The sequence below is a fragment of the Rattus norvegicus genome, chromosome 2, assembly GCF_021556685.1.
Source record: "Rattus norvegicus strain SHRSP/BbbUtx chromosome 2, alternate assembly SHRSP_T2T, whole genome shotgun sequence".
NCBI lineage: Eukaryota > Metazoa > Chordata > Mammalia > Rodentia > Muridae > Rattus > Rattus norvegicus.
The window spans coordinates 43189060-43209114 of NC_141535.1; the positions used below are offsets into that span (position 1 = coordinate 43189060).

General features: G+C 42.6%; 1 protein-coding gene across 14 annotated transcripts in view; it reads left to right on the forward strand.

The window, feature by feature from the left end:
* Positions 1-20055, forward strand: part of Pde4d (phosphodiesterase 4D) — a 1511604-nt gene that overhangs the window by 1461800 nt on the left and 29749 nt on the right.

Sequence of the window (20055 nt, forward strand, 5' to 3'; positions counted from 1 at the left end):
CCACGCTGGGGAATCACCGATCCCTGTGGCCAGGGGAAATACAGAGATAATTTTGTCACGCTTACTGCAAGTTAGCTGTTCTGCTCCTTTGGAGGGAGGTTCCTGTTTGCACACCTCTCTTCAGGTAGATTAAGCATTTTACAAAAGCAACTTTGGCATAGTTCGAGTATGCCTAGGACGAAGGGTCCTTTGAGTGACACTTTGCCCTTGCAGCAGAAACCCAGTAGGGTCTGGTGGTGGCGTTGCATATTACCGAAGGTACTGCTTAAGATTCCTTGTTGGAAATAAGAGTTGCAGGACGCCACCTCCTACCTCCCTCAAACTCAGAAGAGTTCACTGAACTTGCAACCCTCACTCCCATTTCTCCGATTCTCAGGGTACATTGTAAGGACTGAACCTTTAAATATTCTGTTCCCTGTGTGCACCGTCTGCAGAGAACAAAGTTAGAAGGGTCCTTATGCTGCCTTTGTCTCCTTCAGTTCTTGGAGAACAAGTCGAGGTCTCTGAGGTCATTTAGCTACCAGAAGGCTTCAGCTGGGCATTTGTGTCATATGTGCCAAAGCGCTGCTGGTCTTAGCAGTTAAGGGAGCATGGTGGGCTGCGAAGTAACCTTTAGCATCAGACAGCCTTCAAGTAGCCTGGGAAATAAGGTAGAGTGCTTTCAGAGTTGCATCTAAAACAACAACAAAATCATGTGTTTTATGTCTTCAGTTATGCAAAGAAATAATTAAGATTGTGTGGGTTTTATTGATCGACTGGCCTAGAGGCCAGGGAGTAAGGCTTCTAAGTATTTGATGCAAATGGCTGAAAGAGTCAATAGGGATATGTGGCAATTACAAGTAGTTGTCTCTTTAAGCTATTTTTGTAGTTTTGGACACCTATGTACAAGGTCAGGAGGGTTATGACGTTTTACCTCTTGTATCTGCCGGTGAAAGATGCTTTCTTTCGGTTCCGTTTGCTCGGCCTAGCTTCTTTCCCACCTGCTTTATATCTCATGCAGATTTTATTTAAAAACAAAACAAAACAAACAAACAAAGGAAAACCCGCCTTAGCCTGTCAGTCAGCCACTGGATTGTATCTGTATGTTGTAACATAGAGGTAACATTGTTGCTGAAGTGAAAAGTTGGCCTTAAACTAAAGGGGGCTCCCTAAAAGTATTCGCCCACCTACTGACCCACCGGTTTGTACCACGGTGATAATCAAATCTGCATTCTTGCTTTTTTTTTTTTTTTTTTTTTGAATCTGGGCCTCATTTCTAAGTTTGGCTTGGCTCTTCATCGGAATGACCAGTTACTGCTTTCTTACTGGGACTGTTACTCCCTGCAGCTGCAGTATGTGCCATTGTTCTCTTAGGACTAACAAATTGTTACATTTATTAAAATATAATCTTCTCTTTGTCATTTGCTCTATAAATCAGAAGACACGTGCTGAATATGTCCAGCCTTAAATGCTGAGCGGGCCATTATGGGTGGGCCTGTGTTCTCATATCTCTTGTATGTATGTGGCAAGGGACAGATCAAAATCTGAAAGCCCCTTGCCAGACACATGCATTTGCCTGTTATTTCCACCTCCATAATTTGACCACACTCTCCATGCATCTGAGCAGCCGCTTGCCCTAAAATCTATATTCCCGATGTTGAAACCTGCATTTGAGTTTAATAATTGATGTGAGATCGAACAACATCGTGACTTAAAACTGTCAAGTAGCTTATGTCTGTGTTTTAGGCTGAAAACTTATGTCACAGGGATCACTCAAAATAATCCCTTTCATTTTGGGCACCAAATTAGACAGGGCTCTGTGTTTTTGTTTTTTGTTTTTTTAAATCTTCATTGGAAAATGTTTTCAGACTTTGTATTAATTGCTACAGGATCTTCTGGGAGGTAGGTCAATTTGGCTGAAGTGAGATAGTCGTAAAGGGAGAAAATATTCCTCAAAATGCATTCAGCTGTGTTTATGTCTGGTGGTCAAAAGATTATTGACATGACACATTATATGCATATATATATTCACCCAGTTAAATATTTAAGTATTGCTTGAATTTTTAGTGTCAAAGCCATTCATCTCTTTATAAATTCATTCATTTCTAAATTCATGAGCCCCATGCATGGTCTTTCAGAGATGAGAAAGTTTACTTAGAAGAAAAAAAAGTCCCTGATAATGGTTGTAACATCAACTTTTCACTTAATAAACAAGCCACTTCCATCCAGTGATAAGTGAGTCGGAACTGGACAACTGGTCAACCAAAGGCTGTAGACAGCCTGCCTTCATTTTGAGCTTCTTTGGGCTATCATATCTGAGTGAATGAGTCTGATAAGTTACTTCTTGGTTGGTAAATTTATTGCCCTATATTTAATTAATATATTCAGCTCACTTTTCTCTTTTGTCTTCAGATATCAGGATAGTATTCTCCTCCGCGGAAGCTTTAAACATTTTTCTTGATTTGTTAAAACCACAATAATGCACAAATAGCAAGTCTAGATTTTTTTTTAAACTGATAACAGAATCTGCTATGAAGGCGATTTGGGAGACAGAAATTGGGGAAGCCAGATCTTTAAGCCTGCTAACAGATAATTCATATACTTAAAAGATCTCGATAACAATTAGTAGTCTTAAGGTGATGTCTAAAGACAACATGTTTTCTGTATTGCTGCACAGTGTGCACAGGCTGCTTGCTTGGGACAAGAATATGGTTGAAATCTTGGCCAAGACAAGGGGTGTCTGTACCACATGTTGGATGCTTGTACTGGAGGCGTAAGGGGTTCCAGATGGCATTTAATTTGAGTGATTACATCTACAGCATTTACCCTCAAATGCACATTAATCTGCCTAAGAGTTCAACAGATTTCCCCCTCCCCCTGCAACAGCAATTGAGGGCAATTTCAGTGAGGCCTCAGAGCTTTAGAGGTGGACAGACCTGGAGGTTCATTCAGTGTTTTGTTCTTTTCTTGGCTGAGTTATTAAAAAAAATTATAATGTAAGCTTTTTAGCCACATTTTCCTTAGCATAATCTGGCCATAGTAATAACCATTTCGAAAGGACAATATAAGAGTTTGGGGTCAAATTTTCTTGAGTTTCTTTTTGTCTGAGATATTTGCTTTTATTAGTTTACTGCACAAGAGTATTTTGGGTAGAAATTTTATGTGTCATAGATTTTTTTGTAATCCGTCTTTATCATCCATAAATAACTAGAATAACTAGTTCTAAGTAGATGTTCAGGCACTTCTTAATTTCACATTTAAATTCTAGATAGAACGAGGCATTTTTCTGTTTACTGTAAGTGGAAATAAAGGCAAGGCCTTGCTAGTTTTCAGGACATACATATGTACAAGTTTGGGGGTACATTGCTGTCCTTCTATACAGATTTTGCAAAGCTTAACTACTTTCAAAGTAAAATACTTTAAAAGCTGAATACTTTCACGATATTTCTGGTCACACCTTCCCCCTCAAAGAGGTCACTTAAAGGCGGGAAGTACCTACATGAGAGCGGGCAGGAGTCTGGGCCTCAAGGTTCGCAGAGATTTCCGTTCAAATCCTGTAACAACCCTCTTGTAACCTAGTAATGCTCATTTTAATAGGTCTCCCATATGAGCTCAGTGATGCTTGCAGGAGAAAAATGAAACCATTTTGAAATATCCCTAAACCAACCAACCTAAAAATGTTAACTTGTTTCTACTCTCAAATTTTGGGGGCCATTTGGCAGCTCAGCACTGTTGGAACGCACTGGGCTGTCCAGCAAACTGCCCGTTGGTCTTGACGTTGGGATCCGAGCATCCTTTGCAGAGATAAGGCTTTTCCTCCCGTGTGATTCACTTCAAAGGCATCCGCACTGGCTTTGCATACACGGTTACGAGTTCGCTGTGCGTCTTAGTTTGTCTCTTTGGTCCATTTCTGTTCTCTTTCTCTTCTTTGAGTACAAATTAAGCTGCTCTTCAGGAGCCGGTTTTTCGCAACTGTTTTCCCTCTGGCTCCCCCTGCTGGCGTATGCGTGCCGATGCACAGCACAGGCTAGCACTTGCTGGGACTTCGGATAACGGTTTTCTTCCGGCCAGGAGGTTTTCAGGAAGGAAGATAGGATGTTCACAGCTGTAACTGAGTCTTAAGACATTCCAACCCTGCCCTGCACAAGCATAAGATAACTCAGAAGGACTGAAATTCCATGATGAGGCTAAGTTAGTTGCAAAAGACATTTTAAGTAGTGACAATGAAAATTTTTTAGATGTTAAAACTTAAAAAAAGAGAATTCTTATAAGTTCATGTATATGCCTAAATAACCATATAAATTTAAAGAGAAAACCTCTTGTATAGCTATAGAAACTGGGAACTTGGCTTCTTGATATTTTGAATTTGGTGTGTCTTCTGCTTCCAATTTTCAACAAAGGTAGATTTGGTAAAGCTTTTTTTTCCAGTTTGTATCTAAATACTCACATAAAAGATAAAGGCATAAAAGACTTATATCACCACAATTAGAAAAAAATGTTCTCTTTGATTTTAAGTAGTAATAGAAAAAACAAAATACTTGCTTAAAACAAACGTGTGTGTGTGTGTGTGTGTGTGTGCGCACATGTGTATGTGGATCTCTCTGGTTTGGAAGTGTTTCTATAAGGATTTTCACTTCATTGATTAGTCAGGGAGGTCTTTGATTTTAACTTAGCAAGACACAAAGGGGAAAAAAAGCCTATGGTGTCATTGGTTCAGTTCAGTGTCGGTGAACTTAAATTAACTCCTCACTCTTTGCTTCTATGTTTCAATAAATAAATCAGTTACTAAGAGAATGCTTTCGGTTATTACCAATCGATTTGATTTACAGGAAAATAGTAGCTTCTATGTCAGAGTGTTATTACCTATGTCACTCTTTTAAAAAGTCAAAATGTAATGCTTAGTTGAGATAAAACAGCGTGCTTACCAAAGTTAAAGATGCACTGGACAACTTCTTTTCCCAAAAACAAGGCCAGTAGACAACGCTTTGAAGAACCCAACGCTTTAGTGCATGGCATATCAGTCATAGGAAGACGATTTTTTCACTCCAACAGTTGGGGGATGCGCCTAGATATTTTCTTAAAGAGCAGATAAGTCCATGATGTTCACTAAGACATTAGTTAAACTGGATATAGCAGCTAATGTAAGAATGGTTTTATGATCTTGTGCTATGGAAAATACCAAGTGTTTTTCTTTTGTTATTGTTCAGTATTCTTGGCATTGGGAAATATTTTGCTGAACTTTCTATGTAAGGAAGATGAGTGACATTTACTTGCTGGCCTAGAGCACACATTAGTGCTTACAGAGTAAGTGCTCTGCAGAGTGGAAAGAACATAGATGTTTGTCGTCAGGAGAACTCGGTTTCAAGTTCCAGCCCTGCTGTTTGCTCCCTAATAATTTGGGCAGCAAGCCTTGCCTTCCCAAAGCTCAGTGTCTTCATTTGTAAACACAGCAGCAAGAAGGGAAATAGGATTGGGATGGTGGCTAGGGATCTAGGTCACTTGGTAGACTTAGTGCCTGCCCAGTATTCCTGAAGCCCTGGGTTCAATCCCTTGCACGGCATGAGCAGGGCCACAGGGTACATGCCTGTGATCCTAGCACTCGGGAAGGGGACAGAAGGAGCAAATAGTTCAAGGTCATCCACCACTATGGAGAGAAGTCAAGCCCAGCCTGTAAAATGGAGACACTGGGGGAGGGGTGTAGGGAGGGAAGGGAGAGGGAGGAAGAGAAGAAAGGAAGGAGAGAGAGCATACACTACAACATACACAAAGTCCAGCATGGTGCACAGAGTACACTGAGTGCTTCATAAGTTATATGTATCTATAGAAAAAGAATGAGCTTAGGAGAACCCAGTACTATATTTCTTGTAGTAACATAAAACAGCATTATTTCTGTTCTGTTTGAATGGTAGTGCAGTTCACGTGCTGTGATTCCCATGTGCTTTGATGTCTGGGGTTATACGTTAAGCTTTCTCTCAAAGCAATTACAAAAGATACTACTCATCGGAATGCTCCAAGTTAAGTGACGTCAGCTCTATTTCTCTCATCTATATTACGATGGACCAGTGACAAAATGAGAAGACTTGCACCTGTGGTCCACACATTTTGCCCACCTCAAATGGATGCTGAGTCTTGTTACCTAGCAGCAGCAAAAGTAATATTGCAGTTCTGTGGCAATTAGAAGGACATGTTGGATTTAAACCATGATTTTCTTTCTCCACTACCAATGAGATTCCTCCACTAGAGGAGAGAATGGTGCACTCTGCAGGACAGTTTTCCACCCTGGGAGCCCACTTCTTAGGCAGAGTGTCCCCTAGGGTTGTCTGGCTGGATTAACCTTCTGCCTATTGCTTGTATAAATTGGACCTCTTTACTTCTGTGTGTCTGTTCTTCTACAGTTGCCACAGTGACTTCGTGAATTTTGTAGACAGAGTCAGGAACACAGTTGGTACTGAACACATCCCACCATTTATTCCCATCCATAAAAGAACATCATTAGTCCTTTATTTGGGGGTGGTGCATTAGGTAGGAGTCTGCTGCATTCCTGATCCTTCCCACCTCTTCCAGAGGCCTGGTGACGCTGCTACTAACCCAATGGAATTGTAGTAATGGTTCCTTTTCTCTTGTTTCCTCCCAGAACCTTTACAAAGCCAGTTTTTCTATTTGTTTTCAGGAGTTCCCCTTTGGCTTCTTTCTGTAATTTTACAAATATATCCTTAAAAAAAGGCCAACCTTGAGTTTTTATTGTTGTTTGTTTGTTGTTGTTTTTAATTACCTGAAAGTGAGCTTTTTCTGGCAAAAAAAAATGCAGAAAGCAGTAGCCAAGAACAGTCCATCCATTTTTTTCCCTATAAAAAATGCATTTCTCCTTCCAAATGGCACTACAAGTACCCAGGCACACCACTTCCTGTTACTATTTAATGTTCAAAGCAGCATGTTCAGAGCACAGCCCTCTATTCCACTTTGTAATATCTTAGCCATCTAGTCCACCATAAGTATTTCCTCACCTCTTCAGAAAAGAGGAGTGTCGAGTAACCATACCCCAGTCTCGTGAGCACACCTGGCACTTACACCCTAATTGGGGATACCACATTATAACAGGGAACTGGAATTCCTTAGGGGAACAGTTGCATCTAGAGAATCGGGCCGGGGATATACAAGAAGAGCTTGGAGTGTCTTACGGTGCCAGAAAGGAAGGACGTGATCACACACACAGAACTCCCCCGATGAAGACATACCAGCCTGATGCAAGAGTACACCGAAAGAACACCCAGTGGCCTGAGGTGGAACAATTTGAGCAAGAAAATGTGATATTAGGTTATGACCCAAATTATAAAACAGATGTACACAACCCATACTGGAAACAACAACAGCAACAAAAAAACAAAAGCCCTCTCTGAGTCAGTGATATGGGGCATAAACAAACTGCTGGGCAGGACAAACTGCTGGGCAGGAGCATCCTAAGTCACTGTCGGATGTTCTACCCAGAAGAAGGGAGAACTCCATTCTCCAGCCTCGAAACATGGAAACTGCACCACAACTCCCTTCCACGTGGCACAGTATGAACTTGGTGGGTGGGGGCTGGGGGGACTTTACTCTGCAGCGACTACTGACAAGCACTGTCTTAGCCAGGTTGTCAAGGCCAACACTGGCAGCTGCAAGCTATATTGACCATATATCCTTGATATGATCTGATAAAAATGGTTCCTTGCATCTATTAACCTCCTACTCGGAACATCTCCCCAGTCCAATTACAGGAATAAGTTATCAGGCAAATTGCAGTTGGTGACATTCTACAAAATACCAGGTCACAATTCCTCAGAACTGTTTAAGGTTACCAGAAACAAGGAAAAAAAACATAGGAAACTCACAAGCAAGAGGGCCCATAGCAAGGTACTGTGATGTGGCATCCTCCGGTGGGCTCCTGAGACAGAAAAGGCTTATCCTAGAGGGTAAGGAACCCCCAGTCATCAGTGTGTGTTAGATTTCTGTAGCAATTAGAATTGCGACCCATGTGAAGTGTCAGGAACAGGAGAAATTGAGTGTGGAGTAGACGGGACTTCCAGCCCATCTTTGTATGTTTTCTGTGAGTAAAAGTCTTCTAAATCAAATGTTTTAAAACCCTCTAACCAGGGGGCTGGAGAGATGGCTCAGTGGTTAAGAGCACTGACTGCTCTCCCAGAGGTCTTGAGTTCAAATCCCAGCAACCACATGGTGGCTCACAACCATCTGTAATGGGATCTGATGCCCTCTTCTGGTGTGTCTGAAGACAACCATAGTGTACTCATATATAATAAAGAAAGAAAGGAAAAAATAAAAAGGAGACCAGTCTCCTACGCACATCTGAAATGCTGCCTTCTCTATGAAGCCTGCATTACTCCATTTCCTCCCAGAACCCCCTCCTCACCCTCTAGCTTTCCTAATTGAAGTCAAAGCTTCTTTTTCTGACCTTGCAAAGGCCTTTATGTGTGATTTTCCTGACTCTCAGCATAGCTTGCTGTTGTTGTATTTTGGTGACGAGGCCTCCCATAGTTCATTTACCCAGCACTCAGTATCAGTGTACCCCTGTATAGGTGTTCACATACAGTGAGACTTAGCAAGGGACATGGGTTACCACAGATGTCCTTTCTCACTTCAAATTGAAGAGTTGAGCACTAGAATTCCCGCTTTTACAAATATGCTTTTCTTTCATTATTAGAACTCTGAGCGGTTCTCAGTAGGAATCTCAGTATAATAGAACACAACATAACATATTCTAAATTAGTCTTAAGTTTGCTAAATTAAAATTTTCATCACGCACAGGCAACACCATGCTGCCATGTGAGTGGCTCCCCTTTTGTTTCCTTGTATGACAGTTTGATCAGTAGCATTCTGGTTACCAGCGTATCCCAGATGAAAGGGACGCATTGGGATGTTTTCCCCAAATTTGGTGTGTTTTTGGACCTTGTCTGATGTTCAGTGTGTGTGCTTTAGCTCCCATGAGCATCTCTGGCCTGCAGCACAGCCATCCCTATGGTGGCAGCCCCTAGCTCTTAGCTGACAACAGTGTGCTATGCAGATGTAGGCACTAAACAGGAAGCACTTGGGCCTGTCATAAACAGGTCTAGACTATAGAAAGCACAGTTCTGATGGGGATGTATCCATAGCAACCAGGCTAAGATGTAGCTGCCATATTGGAATACATTGACACCCATGGATGTGCCCCTCTCTCCCCTTCAGGGAGTTGACTGGTGCTCTCAAGGACACTGTGTCTGTTCATAGCAGTGCTCTTGTGTCGTCTTAGTCTTGAAGAGGAATAAAGACATCGTAGAGAAGTATGCTTCAAAATACTCGGGCGGGGGGGCGTGTCAACTCAGATTTCTTTTCTTAAAGTAGATTTCTCTTCTTAATTTTCTTTTTAATTTTATCTGACATTCTGATCCAAGTTGATTACAGAACAACAGACATTTCCCCACAATGGTAAAGCTGCAGAAGAAAAAATATTTCATTAGAAAAATGATTGTTTTTAAGGAATTATACTAAATTATACATATTTCTTTTAAAAAGCTCATTTCTTAGAAAGTAACTACTTAGACCTTTACGGTAGCTCCGGTGCTTAGAAAAGAAAGACATTCTTTGCCCTGGAACTATTTTATTTTATAATGGCTAAGTTTGTTTTGCTTTGTTTTATAAATTTTAGGGGAGAAAATGAACCATATAATCATAGTGAAATTTCTAGCAAAAAAAAAAAAAGCAACAAAATGGCTTTCCAATTTAGAGATGCTTTCGGTTTTTAATAAAGAGTATCTGTAAGTATTTGCAGATGCATTATGTCACTCTTTTATGTATGGGAAAAACCCATTTCACAAAAGAGGCTAAGCTCTAATTCTGTTGAAAGAATATTTTAAAATTAAGACAGATTTGTAGTGTTGTGGTTGAGGGCTGAGCTTCCTGTATCATAGTTTTTATTTTTATGCTTTTAATATTTCAAGTCACCATCAAAACCTAAATTGTGTTAAAATGAAAAGGATTAACAGCATCTTTGCTCTCAACTGTTGACTTTCTTCTTGTTTTCCTAATTTTGAATTCTCAGTGTAGTCCCCTAGTTCTGCACAAGTGTACATAGAAGTGAGTTTTGAGACACCATAAAGAAGCTTCTAGAAATAAACTTATTTCTTATTACACATCAAGAAAAGAATAGTTTGCCTGGGAGTTGTTGTTGGACCCAGAGCTCAGGCTTTCCATGTGTAGTTAGTGGTTGAAGGGCACAGAAGGGGGAGCAGTCAAAAAGCCCGAGTGCTCGTAGAGCCACTGCCCCATGCTCACAGAACCCTAGTGCTGTTCTCTATGGGAAGAGTCAGATCCAGTGGGCAAATGGCTTCCTGTCACACATTTAATGTACCTTTTGGTACATATGACTTCCACTATAGCTAGTTAGAAAAGTACCACACGGTTACCTAATGGGAACCACTTTGTGTGTTTGCTTATACCTCAAGCTGGAATTTCTAGTGCGGTCCTGGAAGCCAAGCACTGTACGTAAGAAACTTTCACAGATGGAAGGAGGCGAACCCTACGGGTTCTCAGGCTACATTTTGAAAGTACACACAGAGATTTAATTAACTATCTAATGTATTCATCTCTTTAGTGATTACTAGAGTCCAGAATAGCAAGAGTGACATCAGCAAAATGTGATTCCCAGAGGGGGAATCCTCTACTTACCAGAGGACCGTACATGCTGAGAGCCTAGGACATCTTGTTCTGTCTCCCTTCTTTTCCAAATTGTTCAGATGGGACTGGAACTACCTCGACCTCGAGCTCACTGCAAGAGTGCAACTTAAGGCAGCTGGAAAGGATAGGAGGTGGCCCAGAAGGCTGCTTTTTAACAAAACCCTGATCTTTATGGGAAGGCATTGGCTAGGACCCTGTAGGTAAAGCTTGAGTTGCAAGTTGACAGCTAATTTAGGAATAATGTGGGATGAAGCCTGGCTGGGGGTGGGGATTGGGGCAGCAAAATATAAGTTCTGGAAAGGTGTAAGCGGGCCCTGGACTTTAAACTTAGTCTTGTACTATAGGATGGCTTGGGGCTGGGTTTTTGTTGGTGGTGGAGATTTTTTGTCTTTGTTTGTTTGTTTGTTTTTTCCTAGTTGGGATAAAAGGAAATAGGCTATGGATCCTTGGGCTGGGGTAATAGAGTGAAGAAAAGTAGGGTAGAGAGCTTATCTATGAAGGAGCAGCTCCAGCTGACCTGGGGTCAAGACTCTGGCTGGAGGCAAACTGATCAGGTGGCAGCGTCCCTGCCCCCCACCCCCTCTCCAGCCTCTGGGATCCTATGGTGAAATGCAGTTGTCCTGAGAGATTGGGACAGCCTGGAAGGAAAAAAAGAAATCCCAGATAGGTCAGCCAAAGGGTGCAAAGATCTAAGGGAGAACAGTCAGCTGTGGATGTCGGGGGAGGAGGGGCAGGACTGAGTGGAGAGCGAGATTTATGGCCATGGTGTACTTCATGAGGCTCGTTCTCTTTAGCACTCCAAGCTGGTGTCACCTTCTTCACCTGTGACCTCCTTGAGTCATGGCCCAGTAGCAGCATGGGTAGTTTGCTCAATCTAACTGCTGGGCCATCCCCCAAGGAACATGTTGTTCGGGGATGAAGGAAGTTGAAGAGACGTAGGCACAGTAGGGAGCGAGCTGCAAAGGGATGGAAGAAACCGGGTCATAATAAGTATGGGTGCGTCCTGGTGATGGGTTGTAAGCCGTTCCTAGATGCTACGGTGGAACAGAGGGGCAGGGGCCAGCAACCGTCTTCACCACTCTAATGTCCCCTACGTGCTGACGAGTTTCCCAATTCCTAGACAGGATAAGATTGTATGCCACACTAGAGATGTAACCTTAGAGAATGAAATTATTTCCATGTCTTTGAGCCTGTCTTCTATGTCAGACAATATGACTATAACCCACCCACCTCTCAGTACTCTTATAAAAAAAGAAGAAGGAGAAGAAGAAGAAGAAGAAGAAGAAGAAGAAGAAGAAGAAGAAGAAGAAGAAGAAGAAGAAGAAGAAGAAGAAGAAGAAGAAGAAGAAGAAGAAGAAACAAGATTTCTGGTAAAGTGTGAAAGAGTTTAGGTAGCACTGTGCATGGGCATGGAGGCTCCCTGGACTATCTTTAGTAGGGATAGGGCTGCAACTATTTTTAAACTTAAAAGGTCAACTTTATATGCAGCCGTATAGGTGACCCATTGCAACTGGAGCTTGAGTCAACAGGCTTGGGGGGAGCTTACAGGGTGCCTTTGAAATCCTGATACCCAGTCTCGGTGATTTATGGGGCCTCACTGTCTCTCATACGAGATGCTCTCTGAGTTTGTTTACTTTAGTTTTTAGTTTGGTAACCTAGCACCTTGTGATAGCATATTTTTATTTAAACTGACCAGTTAATGCTGGTCAGGTGGAGAGATCCGTGCATGAAGGCAACCACAGGAAAGGGAGCCCTTGTAGATCTTCACTCTGGTGTCCCAGAGTTGGCCCTTTTCTTGTGCTTTGGTTTCCTCCCCCTCTCCCCACCCACTTGGGGATGATTTCCACGGCTCTTGGTTCTGTGCCATACTGAGATTGTGGCTAACGAAGTACCAAAGAACAACGAGGATGCTAGGTATCTTTCCTGGTGAAAGTTGAAACAAGAAATAAAAGTTGACCCTTTTCTTTCTCAGGCTAGACATGACAATCCTGCTGCAAAACAGGAGTGTAGGAGATGACCTTGAATCTGAAGCCAGCTCAGCAATGAGGGTTTAGTCATGAGTCTGACACTAGCCATGGCCAGCGACAAGAAATTCCCTAGTGGTGCAGTTGCCATAGGGGTTGAAAATGAGTCACCATTTAGGTAAATGATCCACTTTCTACTTACTGTCAGCCGCTTAGCAGAGAAATCACACTTGGGCTTCTTATTCAAAGTCTGCTTCTTCTTCTTTTTTTCTTTTTAATTCCAAAATCTTTCTCCTTAGAGGTGAAAGAGATTTGTGAAATCAACCGGTTCACCTAATTAATTTCACTGAGGTAGAAGAGTTAAGATAGCCCGGGACAGATCGGTCATACGTTATTTGTCAAGACCTTTATCTTTAAGTGAATACAATCTTTTAAGTGCTAGAGCTGACCTTAATTTTGGTCATTATCAGTGTCACCTTTGTACGACGTTTGCATTTTGTGTTCTTTGTCATTTGGGATGTTCCATCCCGTTTTACTACTTTTGAGGGTAGAAGTTTCTGGTAGGAGTCGGGTATGTTCTACACCTTGTGACTACAGACAGCGGGATACAGTTTTCAGTTTCTCAGTGAGGGATGTCTTTAGCCTTGTTCTTAGGGACTGTATGATTGCTCCAAGGTTCGTATGTGAAAATGAGGTTTTTGTGTATGAGTGCTTACACGTAAACATATAAACAAAAGATGCAGACATGCGTGGAAAACATACGAGCCATTGTGTGTTAATGAGCAGCAGACAACTTCATCTCCTTGTTGAGGCGTCCAAAGAACAGCCTTCCAATGCAGAGGAGCAGAGTGGTTGGGAAGCATCCCAGAATGACGACAGAAGCTGATTCGAGCATCCAGGGATTGTGTAGGTGGTAATGAGTAGGGAGGGATGCTCCAGTGGTTGGACAGTACAGGGTAGAGTACGGCATGTTTATTGAGTATTGGGTGTCTGCGGAGGTGGGAGGTTAATGGTTCTTCTGGAAGCAGAAGACTGACTGGAAAAAAGACTCTAGTTATAGGACCAGAGACAGGCACCAGACCTATAGATTTGGCAGCACTCTGGGCTGCCCTAGTTGCCAATCTAAGCCACTTGTAGCTCCTGAGAACTCCAAAGAACTCTTACATTTGATTTTAAGGAAAATGACACGGGTGATTTTAGAAAAGTACTTAAGAGGTCATCTTGAAGGGAAAGACCCAAAACAAGTAGAATCAAAGAACTTGGCAGCAAGGGGAGAAGGACGTGAAGCAGATTAAAAAAGGACATGAAAGGAATGGATGAAGGCAGGAAGACAGAGAGAACAAGGAAGAGAAGTTTGCAGCTGGAGAGGTGGGATTCTAAATCCAGATGCTGACGGTTTAGTCTTAGGAGGAAAAGCCAAGGTGGGAAATGTTGGACAATCCCTCAGCTGTTTGTCTATGTGAGATTGAGGTGAGGTACGTGTTCACATAGAATTCCCCTGCACACCTTCCTTAGTCACCACTAAGATTAAGAAAACAAATGGAAGGAATGTAGAGATGGCTCAGATTCAAGAGCACTTCCTGTTCTTCCAGAGGACCAGAGTTCAACTCCCAGCACGCGCAGCAGGCCTCTCACAGCCATCCGTAACACCAGCTTCTAAGGATCCAAGGACTGGCCTCTCGGGCACCAGCTCACATACATGCATGCACACGCACACATGTACTAAACACAGATACATAGAATGAAAAGAAGACAATCAGGAAGCTCTGACCCAGTGTTGGCGGAAGTGCAGGCTGAAATGGAGGTTCCTCACAAGGCCAGAAACAGATCAGTCGGTTGACCCAGCTCTACCGCTCCCGGACGATACCCAAAGGACTGTGAATGTCACTACAGAGATGTTTGCTCTCGTGCGTTGATGGCGCTGTTCACCATGGTTAGGAGAAATTCCAGACATATACTCAGTTTTGGTTTTACGAGGCTTCACTGTGAGTTTCAGAGGACGATTCAGAGGCTCGCTTTATTTCCTTAGTGCCCCAAATAGAAGTTTATATGTTCTAATTCACATATGTACTCCCCCTCGGCTGCGAGAGGAATGTGACTGCCCCAGCAGTAATTGCTCCTGTTCAACCACTGGTTACCGTTCATAATGCTTGCAGTGCTTTTGCATAAGTGGATAGAGGTCAGTGCTCCCTTCGGTTGCAGCATTTATAAGATGCATCCTTGAGCTATGTTCTTCTTCTTTTTTTAAAAAACTGTATCCTGGCATCACAAAAGAGCTCCACTTATAGTTATACGAATACGCATGTAGTCAGGAGGGATGGACTTACACAGCAGCAGGAGACATCATTCAGGGGGTCAGTCTACTGCTTCCAGGGACTCACAACATTGCACTGCTGTCTGGGAATTTGCATATATCACCTCAGAGCATTCCAAGACCTGACCCAGCACAGTGGAGACCTCCAAATGCCTTCTTAGCTGCTATTGGTAATTTCAATAATTGGCAGAGAAACCATTGACTGCACACATGGTTGGGTAGACAGCATTGCAGGGATCTGAATACCATTCTTTTCTTTTTTAATATTTATTTATTTATTTATTTATTTATTTATTTATTTATTTATTTATTTATTCTATGTATGTGAGTACACTGTCGCTCTCTTCAGAGACACCAGAAGAGGGCATCGGATTCCATTACAGATGGTTGTGAGCCTCCCTATGGTGATAGGAATTGAACTGAGGACCTCTGGAAGAGCAGTCAGTGCTCTTAGCTGCTGAGCCATCGCTCCAGCCCCTGCATTACCATTCTTTATCTGATTGTATCCTGTGTGATGGAGTAGTTCTGCTGATAATAAAGCCTACCTGTTGAACTCTGGCACCTGCTTCCTACGCTGGGCTAAATTACCTGTATGGGCTCTCATCCTCCTCCTCACAGTGCAGAGCCCTTGAATAACACACTGCAGAAAATCCTATGAGGGCCTCTAAAATAGTCTGTGCGCCTCACAGTTCTCAGTGAGGGTAGCAAACTAGGAAAATGCCAGTTTTAAACTCTGCTCTCTTTAGCTGTTGAGCTCCCCTTACCTATGTCGTTGTCTTGAGATAATGTCTCACTCTGTAACGAGGCAGACCTGCAACTCACTGTGTAACCCAGGCTGGGCTGGCGGCAGACTCCTAACTCCCGGCATTAGCATATTGCCGGAATTCCGGCCTTGAGTCACCATGCCTAACTTCCATCATTATCCTACTTTAAATTTCATTCCTGCCCCCACCCCAGTTAAGTCTTCGTTCTTGAAAGATTTAAATAGCACACGACTTTATGAAGATACTGCTCTTTGTGGACGCTAGATTCTAACTTTAATGAGCTCTGGGTGACCTTGAATGAGGAGCTGCCCCGCCTTTCAGATTCCTGGTCAGCTGTGAGGCGGGATTTTAAACCGGTGCATTATCTATTCACGCCCCCTCTATGGGGACTACTCTAAAGAACACCGTGAAAAGTTTTAAAGTGATTAATCTGCTCTAATGTGGTGCCTTTGGAGTATTTGAAGGTGGCTGCCTTTTCAGAATTCTCTGGCAGCCTTCCTAGTCCAGAACTCTAGAAGGATGTGGGGGTAGGGAAGGGAGAAGGGATGGAAAATCCTGGAATGCTTAAAAGGCACTCGGAATCCTCACACATTTAAATATTGCTGCACTTGACTGCTCGGGGTTCAGCTTCCCCTTATTCTCCTGCAACGCTGCCTGCCGGGCCTCTTCTATCCCGGTGGGACCTGGAAGCATTCAAGCCCACACTGAGCTGGCCCACGTCTGTACCTCAGGTCCTTTCTTTAGTCCCCTGGTTCATTGACCTTGTGAAGACGTGGCTGCTCTCTCTCCTGGGAGCTCCTTTTTCTTCCACTTTTGTAAGTGTAAACCATGCTGGGTTTAAAATATAAATCATCTCGTCTCCTCAGAGCCCACCAGGGATACCTCTGGGCCCTCTCACAGGGCCCCTTTCTGCATCGTGGATTCTGCCTCAAGTCTTCTTCACATTTTAAAATTTGACACTGAATTGAATTGATACATAAAACCCAAAACTGTTCATATTAATACAATACCATCGTGTGATATTACGAAACATGCATCCATTAGGAAACCCTTACGCCGAGTGAAACATACCTGCTTTGCACTTCCTCATGATGAAAACATGTCTTCTAGGTTTCTGAAATATATGGCATATTCTGTAGGGTTTACCAGAATTCCTGCTCCTGTCTGACCACACACCCCAGGGTGGTCATCATCAGCCAACCTTCCCTAACCTTCCTTCTTCCCCGTTTTCTCCAGCCTTTGCATGATTCTCATGGTCTTCCCAGTGATAAACAGGCTGTGTACACACCTCCTGACCAGCACTGCGATTGGCCCTTTCTAGGTAGTTGGGTCCCTTCTCAGTTCTCAACTTAACCTGTGAGAGCTTTCGTGCCTTTAATTTTTGCCCTCTTGTCACTTATTTATTTATTTATTCATTCACTTACTTACCTACTTACCTACTTATTTGGTCTGGTGCTTTATTGTTTCTCTGCCCCTAGGTAGCTGTTGAGCTGTTATCTGTGGAGAGAATACGAGAATGACTATTAAAAATTCTTATTTCTAGTGCTGGAGTCTGTTACTTTTGTAGAAATTCCCTATGAAACATCAGTACTGTGGGTTGTTTGCTGGTTAAAGTCAGTTTGGGAAATGTTAAATAGAAGATAAATAAACAAGGTTACAGAGTAACCTTGTACCGTTACAAAGCGTTTACAAAGCAAAAGACGTCTTCATAATGCAACAATTTCGAAGTGGACACCAGCTGAAGGTGTTTTACTAGACAAGTGTTCTTTACATTATATTCTGGGAAATTCTGCCTTAGACCAAAACCCATCTTACTAGAGGGAAATGGTCATAGGAGGAGATTCTCTCTGACTAGAAAGAGAACAGACCGGTGAGTAGAGACAGAAACCTCCGAAGAGTGGCAGGATTCAGAAAGCACGCAGGTTCTGAGAATGGCTGGGTCTGATGACCAAGTCCTGCACACCGTGTTGGGATTTCTTCCTTCCAGCACATCTAGAACTTGGACTGGAGTCAGCACACAGTAAGCACTTTCTGTCTTTTCAATGCTGAGTGACTTAGCGTGGCCTGGGATTGTCCCATCATGCGTTGATTTTGTTAATTAGTTGGAACAGTCTGTTGTTTGCTCGGATGCTGTCTGCAGCATTTCCTTCATATAAAATCACAACATCTGCTAACTGTGACAGCTTGACCTCCTCCGTTCAAACTTAGAGGCAAAGAGACCTCGCTTACGTGAAGTTTGTCCAATTGCACTGATTATTCCTCAGTGAAATCGATTCGTGGTTAGGGATAGCCAGGGTGATGGTAACTTCAACTAAGCTGACTAAACAGATCTGAGCGCACAGGGTTGCCTGTATGAATCCAAGCGGTATCAACGATTTCAGAGTGCTGTGCGTATTTGTTACTTCTCTTGCTGTGATAAAACACCAGGACCAAGGCAACTGCTGGAAGGAAGGCTTTGTTCGACTTGGTATTCCATTACGGCCGAATGGACATGTTGTGGCTAGTGCAGGAAAACTGAGGGCTCACATCCTGAACCACAAGCAGGAAGCAGAGAGAGACCAGGAGGAGTGTATGCTCTCTGGGACATGCTTCCTTCAGCAAGACCATATGTCCTAAACATGCCACACAGCACTGCCAATGGGGACCAAGTACTCAGAAATCCGTGCCTATGCAGGATATTTTCATTCAAACCACCGCATATGCTAATGTGTCATTAGTTAATCCACGTAGCCAAGAAATGAAAATACAGCTGTCAACCTGTTAATTTGGTTCCAGGAACTCATCAACAGATAAAGCCTGTCTTGTATTAGGTAAACCCTTCTAAATAAGTGTTTCAGGTATTTTTTGTCTTAAAAAAAAGTCATTTTGGGGGGAAAAAATTCAGGCCATGTTAATAAAAAGTTTATAGAATTGGATGTTTCAGATGATGACTTAGTTTTTAAACATCAGTCTTAAAGGTTTAGGATACTTTCAAGAGAAGATACCACTTCTGAAATGGTAATTTGATCTCTCTGGGCCTCTGTGATGTCATGTTTTGGTTTATTCTCATTCCCTATCCAAAACCTACCATTTTTCAAAGTCTGTGGTACCTGTCTGGGCCGCAGAGCTGGTTAAGTCAAATTCATGTGTTTTTTCACTAGAGGGCGCCAAATACAAATAGATGTAGTGGACTTACTAGCAGTCAGGTTTTCTTAATAGCATTTTTCAGGAAGAAGTTTTTATGTGAAAGTAAATTTTAAATTATATAATTTAAAGGGCTGATAATAAAAATTCTAAAACTATCTCAAGGCACTTGAAAACGAACAGAGGCTCCCTAGTTTGCATTAGCTATTGAATTTACTGTCTGAATTTCAATTTTGGCTCAGAATTCTGTATGGAGAAATTAATAATCACATTTTCATCTGTTAATATAATCTAAGCGTTACAGTATATGTAAGCACCTATTTAGTATTGACTTTATTCCTGGCTACTAAAAATTCCCCTCTGTATCTTTCCTTTTTAAATAGAAGGGTATTAAATGAATATGATTGATCGTAGGATTAGATGTTTTCAATTTCGTGAGTAAGTACGGTGTAATAAAATACTACAGCTAGGGAAACCTCCCTGAGTCTGATGTGCTAAGAGTCAACACACTCATTCCTAAGTATTTCAAACACAGTTGTACTAGATTCAAGTTAGACTTAATGGTGGTCACAGCCTTTCCATAGAGTCTCTAGGGTAATAAAAAACGAAATACGAAACGTTCTCTTCTTGTTAACATCTATTAACTGTGAATATTAATGGAGTCCAGTGGGACACTTCCACATGTACATACAGCACATGCCTGTGACATCACTCTTTGCCCACAGCTCCCCCAACCCTTCCCAGCCCTACTGAATGCTGTCCCATTTTAAGTCGCCCTTTGACTTTTCCGTATACAATTGATGCCCACAGTACTACCTGCCATGTGCAGTGCATATGAGGTGCTCTCTGTCACTTTAGAGGCCTGCGTAGCCACAGCGGCTGATGTCACATCCCAGCCCTGCTGCTTCCAGGTGGCTATGTGACTATGTGACGGCCAGTCTCTTTGTGGCCCATGTGTGCTGTCCATTGATTTCCTTCTCATGGTCCTATCTGAAAAGGTGTTTCCCATCCTGCCCCCCGGTGTAAGGTCAGTGTCGTCGGTGTGTGTTGTGATGAGGTGTTCCCGGGCTGCGAGCATCTGAAAACTCCCCTGGTTAGTAACTAAAATGTGTGCATGTTTTCCTGAGGCTGCTGTCTGTTCCCTCCATCCCTCTCCCCTTCCGCATAGTCCACATGACTTCCTTAGACTCTCCTTCATCTCGGCACC